Source organism: Phragmites australis, chromosome 14 (assembly GCF_958298935.1).
Source record: "Phragmites australis chromosome 14, lpPhrAust1.1, whole genome shotgun sequence".
Taxonomy (NCBI): domain Eukaryota; kingdom Viridiplantae; phylum Streptophyta; class Magnoliopsida; order Poales; family Poaceae; genus Phragmites; species Phragmites australis.
Window position 1 is genome coordinate 27,838,430 of NC_084934.1, and position 8,632 is coordinate 27,847,061.

Consider the following 8,632-nt stretch of genomic DNA (forward strand, 5'->3'; position numbering starts at 1 on the left):
GTGACAGGGGCGGTGGAAAAAACGCGGCGCGCGTCCGACCACCCGCCACTGTGGACGCCCTGGCGCCGGGCGCCGTTGAGAGGGCCCGCCGAGTAGCCACAGAGGCACCCGGCGCGCCCACCCTGTCTTGTTCCTCTGCCAGGGCAGGGTGGCAGGCGAAACGCTTTGATCCTGGCAACGTTATCCCGAGATACACCGGATGATACGGGACGGGACCCGTGCAATTAATGGCCCCACGCCCCTTTGCCAAAGCATGGCAGGGACTGACACTGCGGCGGGAGCAGTTGGGGATGTCAGGACGTCAGGATGTCAGGCCGCGCATGCACATTAAATGCGGCCTTGGACCTCTGACTGGTTGACACCTCGTCGGCGGGTCCCTCGGGGGCCCTTCTGGGTCGTCGGGGCATCAGGTGCTCTCGCACGAACCTTCGGGGAACCGAGTGCTCGGGGGCTGCCACGTGCAGCCCCGAGCACTCTCTCTCGAGCACTCTTGTACGATCCTTCGGGGAACCGAGTACTCAGGGGCTGCCACGTGCAGCCCCGAGCACTCTCTCCCGAGCACTTTTGTACTGACCCTCGGGGAACCGGGCGCTCGGGGGCTGCTACGTGCAGCCCCGAGCACTCTCTCCCGAGCACTCTTGTACGATCCTTCGGGGAACCGAGTGCTCGGGGGCTGCCACGTGCAGCCCCGAGCACTCTCTCCCGAGCACTTAGCTCTTCTGACCATCGGGGGACTAGGGTACTCGGGGGCGAACGGGCACCTCCCCGAGCACTTTCTTCCCGGTACTTTGGAGGAAAAAAAATAAAAATAAAAGGAATTTGACTACTTTTTTTTGACTTTTTGATCCTAGGCTCGTATGGATGATCGGAGACCGTGGTTACGTTCATCTCGTCGAGACGAACCCATTTTTCTATTCATATGTCCGTTTCGGGCACTTTGTGACCCGTAGCAAGCCCAATAAATTTAGACCGTTCGTTGTTTTAAAAAAAATAAAATGAAAAAAGAGAGGATAAGTACTGGAGACCGATCCATCCAGACACTTCGCTCTCGTTCGCGTTTTCTCTCTCTCTTCTCGTTGCTGAGCATGTCTGTTGCCGCTGCTCCTGTCATCGCCCGCGTGCGCCGCCGTGCGCTGTGCGCTGCTGCCCCGCGCCGTCCGCCGGTCGAACCCGTCCTCCGGCGTGCCGCGCGCCTCGCCGCGCCACCGGACCAGCTCGCGCCGTGCGCCTGCACCGCTGCCGCGCGCCGTCCTGCGCCTGTGAGCCGCCGCGTCGCGCGTTGCCGAACCACCGCCTGCCGGCGCCGCCGCCGTGCTCACTCTCTCTCTCTCTCCGTGTGTGTGCTAACCGAGAGCTAGAAAAGAATCAAGCACCGGAAAAGAAAGGAAAGGAGAGAGAGAAGAAGAAAGAAGAAAGAAAAAGAAAAGAGCCGGCCGGGAGAGAAGCCAGGAAGAAGAAGGAAGAAAGGAAAAAAAAAAGAGAAAAAGAAAGAAAAAAAGGGAAAAGTTGGAAATTTCGGATTTTCGTCGGATTCGTCGTCATTTTTTTCGAAGGCGATTTCTCGGTAATTTCTGAACATTTGTGGTTGGATTAAATCAAATCAATCAATTCCTGTCGTATTATTTCATGTGATCAATAGTCTGTTTCGTTTCGATAATCATTATTGATTCGAAGATACGATATCTGAGTCGAAGTATTCAATTCATCGAAGCGAAGTCTAATTAGTGAGAATTTTGGTTCGACTCTGAATTGGAAATAATGTATCATTTCATGTGATACGGTTTTCTGTTCGATTTTTCGAAATATAGGCGTATACGCAACGTTTTCAGGCGTAGAATTGACGCTTCATATTTTATGTGTTTTAAATGTGTTTTAGTTCTAATAGTATGCCTGTACAGGTGGTACTATTTCCGGACGTTCTTGATCGAATTTTCTTCATCGTCGGTAAAGGCAAGTGAATGTATTGTATGACTATGCTTTAACCTAATATTGGGTTGCCTACATTCTTTAATTACAGTGCATTCATCTAATCTGAATGACTGATTCTGGGCTGAGTACTATGTTGTTTACGTTTTCAGAAGTTTACTCGATGATTGATTTATGAAGTGCAGTAGGCACGATATGCCATTCTGCAGTTGTTCATTAGTGTTGTATGCAATGTTTTTTTTGAAGTCTCAAGCATATTCCGGAAGTTATGTTGGTTATGCTTGAAGCACGTCATACATATATGTCTCATGCATTGGAAGTTTGTCGTCGTCTTCTGGCCGCGACCGTACCGGTACAGTACCGTATGTCACCCGAGAAGGGGTACGGTGCACACCCTTACGTTACCCGAGGAGGGGTAAGGGTGAGAAGAGCATGTCATGTGCATGGTTATGTCTTCTTGTGAAATTCAATGAATTATTCATATCAAATCTTATTTCCTTTAATTAGCGTGTATATAGATATATATGCGGCTCTGAAGGCTTATACCAACCGAATGTTAAAATGTTTAATGTTATCGTTGGATTTGCTTAGTCATAACTGTTTCTCCTGGTGTTGGCGGTCTATTTCATTACTAGTTTCTATTTAGAATTGTTAGCATATTCAACTGTGGCTAAATAGCTTTTTGTTAAAGTACCTTTCACTTGCTGAGATTTTCGAATCTCACCCGTGTTTTCTTTACAGGTATGTTTAGATGTTGACGTGCATTTTGGGGATGGATCTCGGTAGCTGCACACACTAACTTATCACGATGTCGATAGCTCAACCGGTGTATACAAGTGGTGTGTCTGATGGTCCGTCGTTTGTTTTTGTTTATGTTGTGGTGCGACGCTGGTAGCGTCATGGCGGACTCTATATATATGCTGGTTATATCTGTTTCTGCCTGCCTGTGATATTTCTTTTGGTCAGTTATACCTCTCTATAGAGGAAATACTACCAAAATTTCTTTTTTTATATATAAATAGGCTTGGTTGTAAAGTAGGGTGTTACACTCGTGGACCGGCCGAGGAGCCGGAGCCCCGAGGCCCCCGAGCTCCCTGGGTTGGACGAGCTGATCAGCGAGGAGGCCACGAACAGCCCGGCACGGGCTGGTGGCGGGGCCGCTGCGGGCAGCAGCCGCCGCACCAGAGAAGAGGGTACCACCGACATTGTAGTAGCGGTGGCGCCGGGGGATCGAGGGAAGCGCCCCCGAGTCTACATCCCAGTGCCGGATTCCCCGCCGTCGCCGTCGGCAGCGGCGGCGTTCCCGGTCCTGGAACCGCGACTTGTGAGGATGGGGCCTGACCCGGCGCCTGAGAGCCGTGCGGCGGCCCCGCCGAGCCCCCGGTGGAAGAGGAGACAGGAGGATTCCGGGCCGGCACCGCCGGACCCGGACTTCTGGCTCCCGGCGGCCAAATGGCAGTACCGGGGGACGACGACCGAGTAAGTTTCATTCTCCGCTCTTTCTTGGGCGCTCTTTGCCCGAACTAAGCTTTGATTTTAATCTTCGTCTATCTCCCGCAGGCCGCCCGTAGGTGCCACCGCGATTGAAAGAGCGCCGGTGCCGGGGCCAGAGCCAAGCCCGCCGGCCGCGCCGAGGCAGGCGGACGTAGCGACGGCGGGGGTGCCAGCGGACGCGGCGGCCAAGGGGAGGACGGCGGAAGCGGCGGCCGAGGGGAGGACGGAGCGGTCGCCCGAACCTTTGGGGCCGGTGGAACCTACCCCGGGCATGCAGAGCCCGGGGCGGATGGTGGCGGAGACAGCGGCCTTGCCGGGGCCGGCGGATGCGGCGACCGAGGCGGGAATGCGGCCGTCGCCCGAGTCTTCGGCGCCGGTGGAACCTACCCCGGGCATGCAGAGCCTGGGGCGGATGGTCGTGTGGTGTCCCTTGGGGACCTCGGACCCCCCGGAGGCGGATCGCGGGGAGGCCGACGCTCCACCGGCGCCCGGCCGGCCTGCCGACCCCTACCTGGCTGCGATCGACGGCGTCCAGGTGGCGGTCGGGCGGCTAGGCGCGACAGTGAACGCGAAGGAGGAGCAGCTCGAAGCAGAGCGCGCCCGGATGATTTTGGAGAGGGCGCAGCTTGCGAGCACCCAGGAAGAGGCCCGCGCGGCGGCTGCGCGGGAGCAGAAACTCCTGGAAGATACCCGCGCGGAGGTCGCGCGGGAACGGGAGATTTTGAAGGCCGCCCGCACCAAAGCCGCGAGGGAACGAGAAGACGCCGCCTGCCTGGCTGAGGCATCGCGGCAGCAGGCTGCCGAGGCCCTTGCCAGGGCGGGGCAGGCGCAGGAGAGGGAGGCAGCGGTCGCGGTCCGCGAGAAGGCGACGGAGGAGCTCCGGGCCGAGCTGACCCGCCGAGAGGGCAAGGCCGATCAGACGCGCGCCGACCTCCAGCGTTGGGAAGACGACCTCCAGAAGATTGAAGAAGATATCCGCCGGTGGGAGGAGGACCTCTCCCTCCGGGAGGTCGACAATGAGGTCACGGCGGCGGATCTGGGCGCCCGGGAGGACTCGCTGGCCCACCAGGAGGACGTGCTGACCCGTCGGGAGGGGGAGCTGACCCGACGAGAGGGGGAGGCTGCCGCGATGGCAGCGGCCGTCGCCACCAGGGAGGAGGAGTACGCAAAACACGAGGCGGAGCTAACCGCCCGTGAGCGCGCCTTGTCCGAACTGGTGGCGCAGGCCAAGCAAGCCGCCGGCTCCACAACCGACGGCGGTTCTTCTGGCCCGGCCGGGGGCCAGGGACTCGAGGCGCAGCTGCGGTCCGCGAAGGAGAAGCTCGAGACTGCCTTCGTCTCGCGGGTCGACCTGCAGCAAATGTTGGAGGACATACTCCGACGGATGCGGCGGGCCGTGGAAAGGGCCGGCCTTGGGCGACTCGTCGCGGACAAGAAGAGTGATAGCCCCGCACGACAAGTCCTAGGGCTTCAACAAGTCTGCGAGCGCCTCGAGGCGCTGCCCTGGGCCGTCCTGGAACTCACCGCCCGGGAAGGACGCGGCTTGGCCCACGCGGTGGCCGAGCACATCCTGGCCTGCTACCGGAGCAGAGACCCGAACTTTCCGCTGGAGCCGGCGCGGGAAGGAGTGGTTGAAGCCGAGGGAGCGGCCGCCCGGGAAGCGGTTCGGAGCACCGCTGCCGGGGTGGCGGCCGACTTCAGGCGGGAAGTGCCGCCACCGCCAGCCCCCGGGGATGACCCAGACGACTCTGATGCCGACTCCGCCGCCGATTAGGCTTTTTGTAGTAGTTTCCTTTTCTTTTGTTGTTGTCTTGGATGGATGTAAATATGGGAGTGATCTCTCGAAAATGCTTGTATTTTCCTTGTGAGTATAATGGCAGCTTTTCTTTGGGCTCGCAACTCCAGTGTTCTTGTGTACTTAGTGTTTCTTCCGCTGTTTTGCCTTGAAGCCCCGGGGAGTACTCAGTCGGACCGTTCCCGACCTTTCCGTCCCCGAGAACGAAGTCGTCTCAATCGTCGTTCTTGGCGCGTTCAGCCCCCGAGCCCTCGCGAGTCCGCATCGTCTAAGTCAAAAGACAAAGACACGAACTTCCTTGCTCGAGAGATGGATCGATTCAGCACGGAACACGCCATGACCGGTGAATACTTTTTCACCTTGCGACCACTCAGTCAGTAGACCGGAGACACGCGTGGGCGGAAATGTGACCAAGAGTCCTCATGGTTTGGTGGTGCCCGGGCTTAAGACGGACCGAACCGAGCACCGACAGCCCGCCCCTGAGGCCTAGGCTCCGGACTACTCGAGTGGCTCGAGTGATAGGATTACCCAGGGCACCCAGGGACTCGGTAGTGCTCGGGGTCCTTAAAAGCGGACCGAACACCACGACCACCACGAAGGGCTTTGGTCGGACATTACCGTACATGCGGTACACCTTTCTACGAACCGTTCTGTCGTTCCAGAAAAAAGTAGACACACGGTAGGGTTTTGTGCGCGAGGAGATCATCTCACCGGGCAGATTAGAATACGAGAGCCCCCGAGGATGACTCGGGAACAGAGTACTATTGAACGTAAATTTGTCTGAATTTAACCACTCACCGGACAGCTGTCGGCCTTCCGGCCAACCGATCCAGGAGGAACGTGTGCTTCCGAGCTCGGGGTGCCCGGGGACATGGTTCCTTCAGCCGGAGTGCCCGAGCGTCAAGGGGCACATGAGGATCCCGGGGTTGGGTGATCTCGACCACTTATGCCTAAGCGGTAGGACCACCCGAGGACCCTTAGGGCCGATCAGCGACCTGGGCATCAAGGCCCTCGTGGTCGAGCTGCTTTTGATTGTCGACCTGTGACTTAAGAGAGAATGGGGAATTTCTTTGCTTGGTGTGCTCTGTTAGTGCGGTACTTGTTATAGACTGCTCTCGTTTTCAACCTGAGATCTCTTGAATACCCAGACCGGCGGACAAGAGTAGGCAGAGGGCATAACCCAGAGGTCCTATGGTTCGGTGGCGCCCGGGTATGACAGACCAGACCGAGCACCGACAGCCCGCCCCTGGGGCCTGAGCTCCGGACTACTCGAGCAGCTCGAGTGATAGGATTACCCAGAGTGCCCAGGAACTCGGTAGTGCCCGGGAGCCTGTCACGACACCGAACACCACAGCCTACCACATCGGACGTAAGTCAGCGGCAACTGCCCGCGTGCATACCGATTGGGATTCTTTTATCAGCGGGGAAAATGAGAGAGCGAACTTTTTTCTCACACAATCGAGCATCTCACCAGACAGATTAAACATATGGAATCCAGAAAAAAGAAATTGACATGCGACTGCACATTGAGATTTACATTGAATTGACAAATTTTACAAGGTTGGGCGACTTACCCAATGAGTGATAGCCCCCGGTCAACTTGGGCGGGGGGAAGCCCCTGGCCTGGTTGACCTGAGCTGCGAGCATGGCCGTCTACGGGTAGAACTTGCGCAGGTGCTCGATGTTCCATGGGTTGGGAAGTGGTCGTCCGTCTTCTACCGCCAATCTGAAAGAACCTTCTCGCGGGACCCCGGTCACGGTGAAGGGACCCTCCCACATAGGGGATAGCTTATTCCTTCCTTCGCGTGACTGGACGCGTCGGGGAACTAGATCCCCCACCTCAAAGGACCGTGCCCGAACGTGGCGCTGGTGATAGCGCCGCAAGCTTTGCTGGTACCGAGACGCCTGGACGGCGGCACGCCGCCGGCGCTCTTCCAGGTAGTCAACGTCGTTGCGCCTTTGTTGCTCCTGCTCGTCCTCAGAATATGCATGCACCCGAGGGGAGCCTAGAGTGAGCTCGGAGGGGAGGACCGCCTCAGCGCCGTAGACGAGGAACAATGGAGTCTCCCCAGTGGCGCGGCTTGGCGTGGTCCGATTAGCCCATAGCACGGCGGGCAGCTCGTCCACCCATCCCTTCCCGTGCTTGGCGAGCACGTTATAGGTCCGGGTTTGGAGGCCCTTCAGTATTTCCGCGTTGGCGCGCTCGACTTGCCCGTTACTCCGAGGATGAGCGACGGAGGCAAAGCAGAGCTTGATGCCGAGGTCTTCGCAGTAGTCCCCGAAGAGGGCACTCGTGAACTGGGTGCCGTTGTCGGTGATGATCCGGTTCGGGACGCCAAAGCGACTGGTGATGCCGCGGATAAACTGGAGCGCCGTGTTTTTGGTCACCTTGAGGACTGGGACCGCCTCCGGCCACTTGGTGAACTTGTCGACGGCGACGTAGAGGTACTCATAGCCCCCGATTGCTCGGGGGAATGGACCCAGAATGTCCAACCCCCAGACCGCGAAAGGCCATGACAGGGGGATGGTGTGAAGAGCCTGAGCTGGCTGGTGAATCTGCTTTGCGTGGAACTGGCACGCGCTGCAGCGCCGAACCAGCTCGGAAGCATCCTGGAGAGCTGTAGGCCAGTAGAAACCTTGCCGGAAGGCCTTCCCGACTAGCGTGCGGAACGATGAATGGTCACCGCACTCGCCCTCGTGGATCTCAGCGAGAAGATCGCCGCCTTCTGCCCGGGAGATGCATTTCAGGAGGACACCTCCTGCACTATGCCGGTAGAGATCCCCATCTACTATGGCATAGCGTCTGGACTGCCGAGCAACTCTTTCGGCAGACGCCTCATCCTCGGGAAGGGACTTTTCCTTCAAGTACCCTCGGATGTTAGACATCCACGAGGCATCTTGAGAACATTCAGCGAGTGCAGCGCACTCGCCGGACGGCGGCACCCTGACGGGGCTTCCCACTGAGGGCGCCGCCGGGGTCCCCTGAATTGAGTTCGAAGTTTCCCCTTCGTCCTATTCGGCAGGCAGGACGGAAGGCCGTGCGAGTCTTTCTTCAAAGACTCCGGCAGGGATGCGCGCACGGGAGGAGGCCAGGCGGGAGAGCTCGTCGGCCAGAGTGTTGTCGCAGCGAGGGATGTACCGCAACTCCAGGCCATCGAAACGCCTCTCCAGCTTCCTGACCGCTGCCACGTACGGCGCCATTTGAGGATCCGTGCACTGGTACTCCTTGGATACCTGGTTAACCACCAGTTGGGAGTCCCCCTTGACCAGGAGGCGACGAATCCCAAGCCCCACCGCAGCCCGGAGGCCGGTGATGAGACCTTCATATTCCGCCATGTTATTGGATGCGCGGAACTGCAACTGCACGACATACCGGAGCTCTTCACCCGTTGGGGAGGTGAGAACCACTCTGGCCCC

At 58.1% G+C, this 8,632-nt stretch overlaps 1 long non-coding RNA gene across 1 annotated transcript; it reads left to right on the forward strand.

The window, feature by feature from the left end:
* Positions 1 to 1,153: 1,153 nt before the first annotated feature.
* Positions 1,154 to 2,860, forward strand: LOC133890108 (uncharacterized). The gene is made up of 2 exons (XR_009903996.1): positions 1,154 to 1,564; positions 1,899 to 2,860. It is a non-coding gene; the product is annotated as an uncharacterized LOC133890108 (long non-coding RNA).
* Positions 2,861 to 8,632: the final 5,772 nt, after the last annotated feature.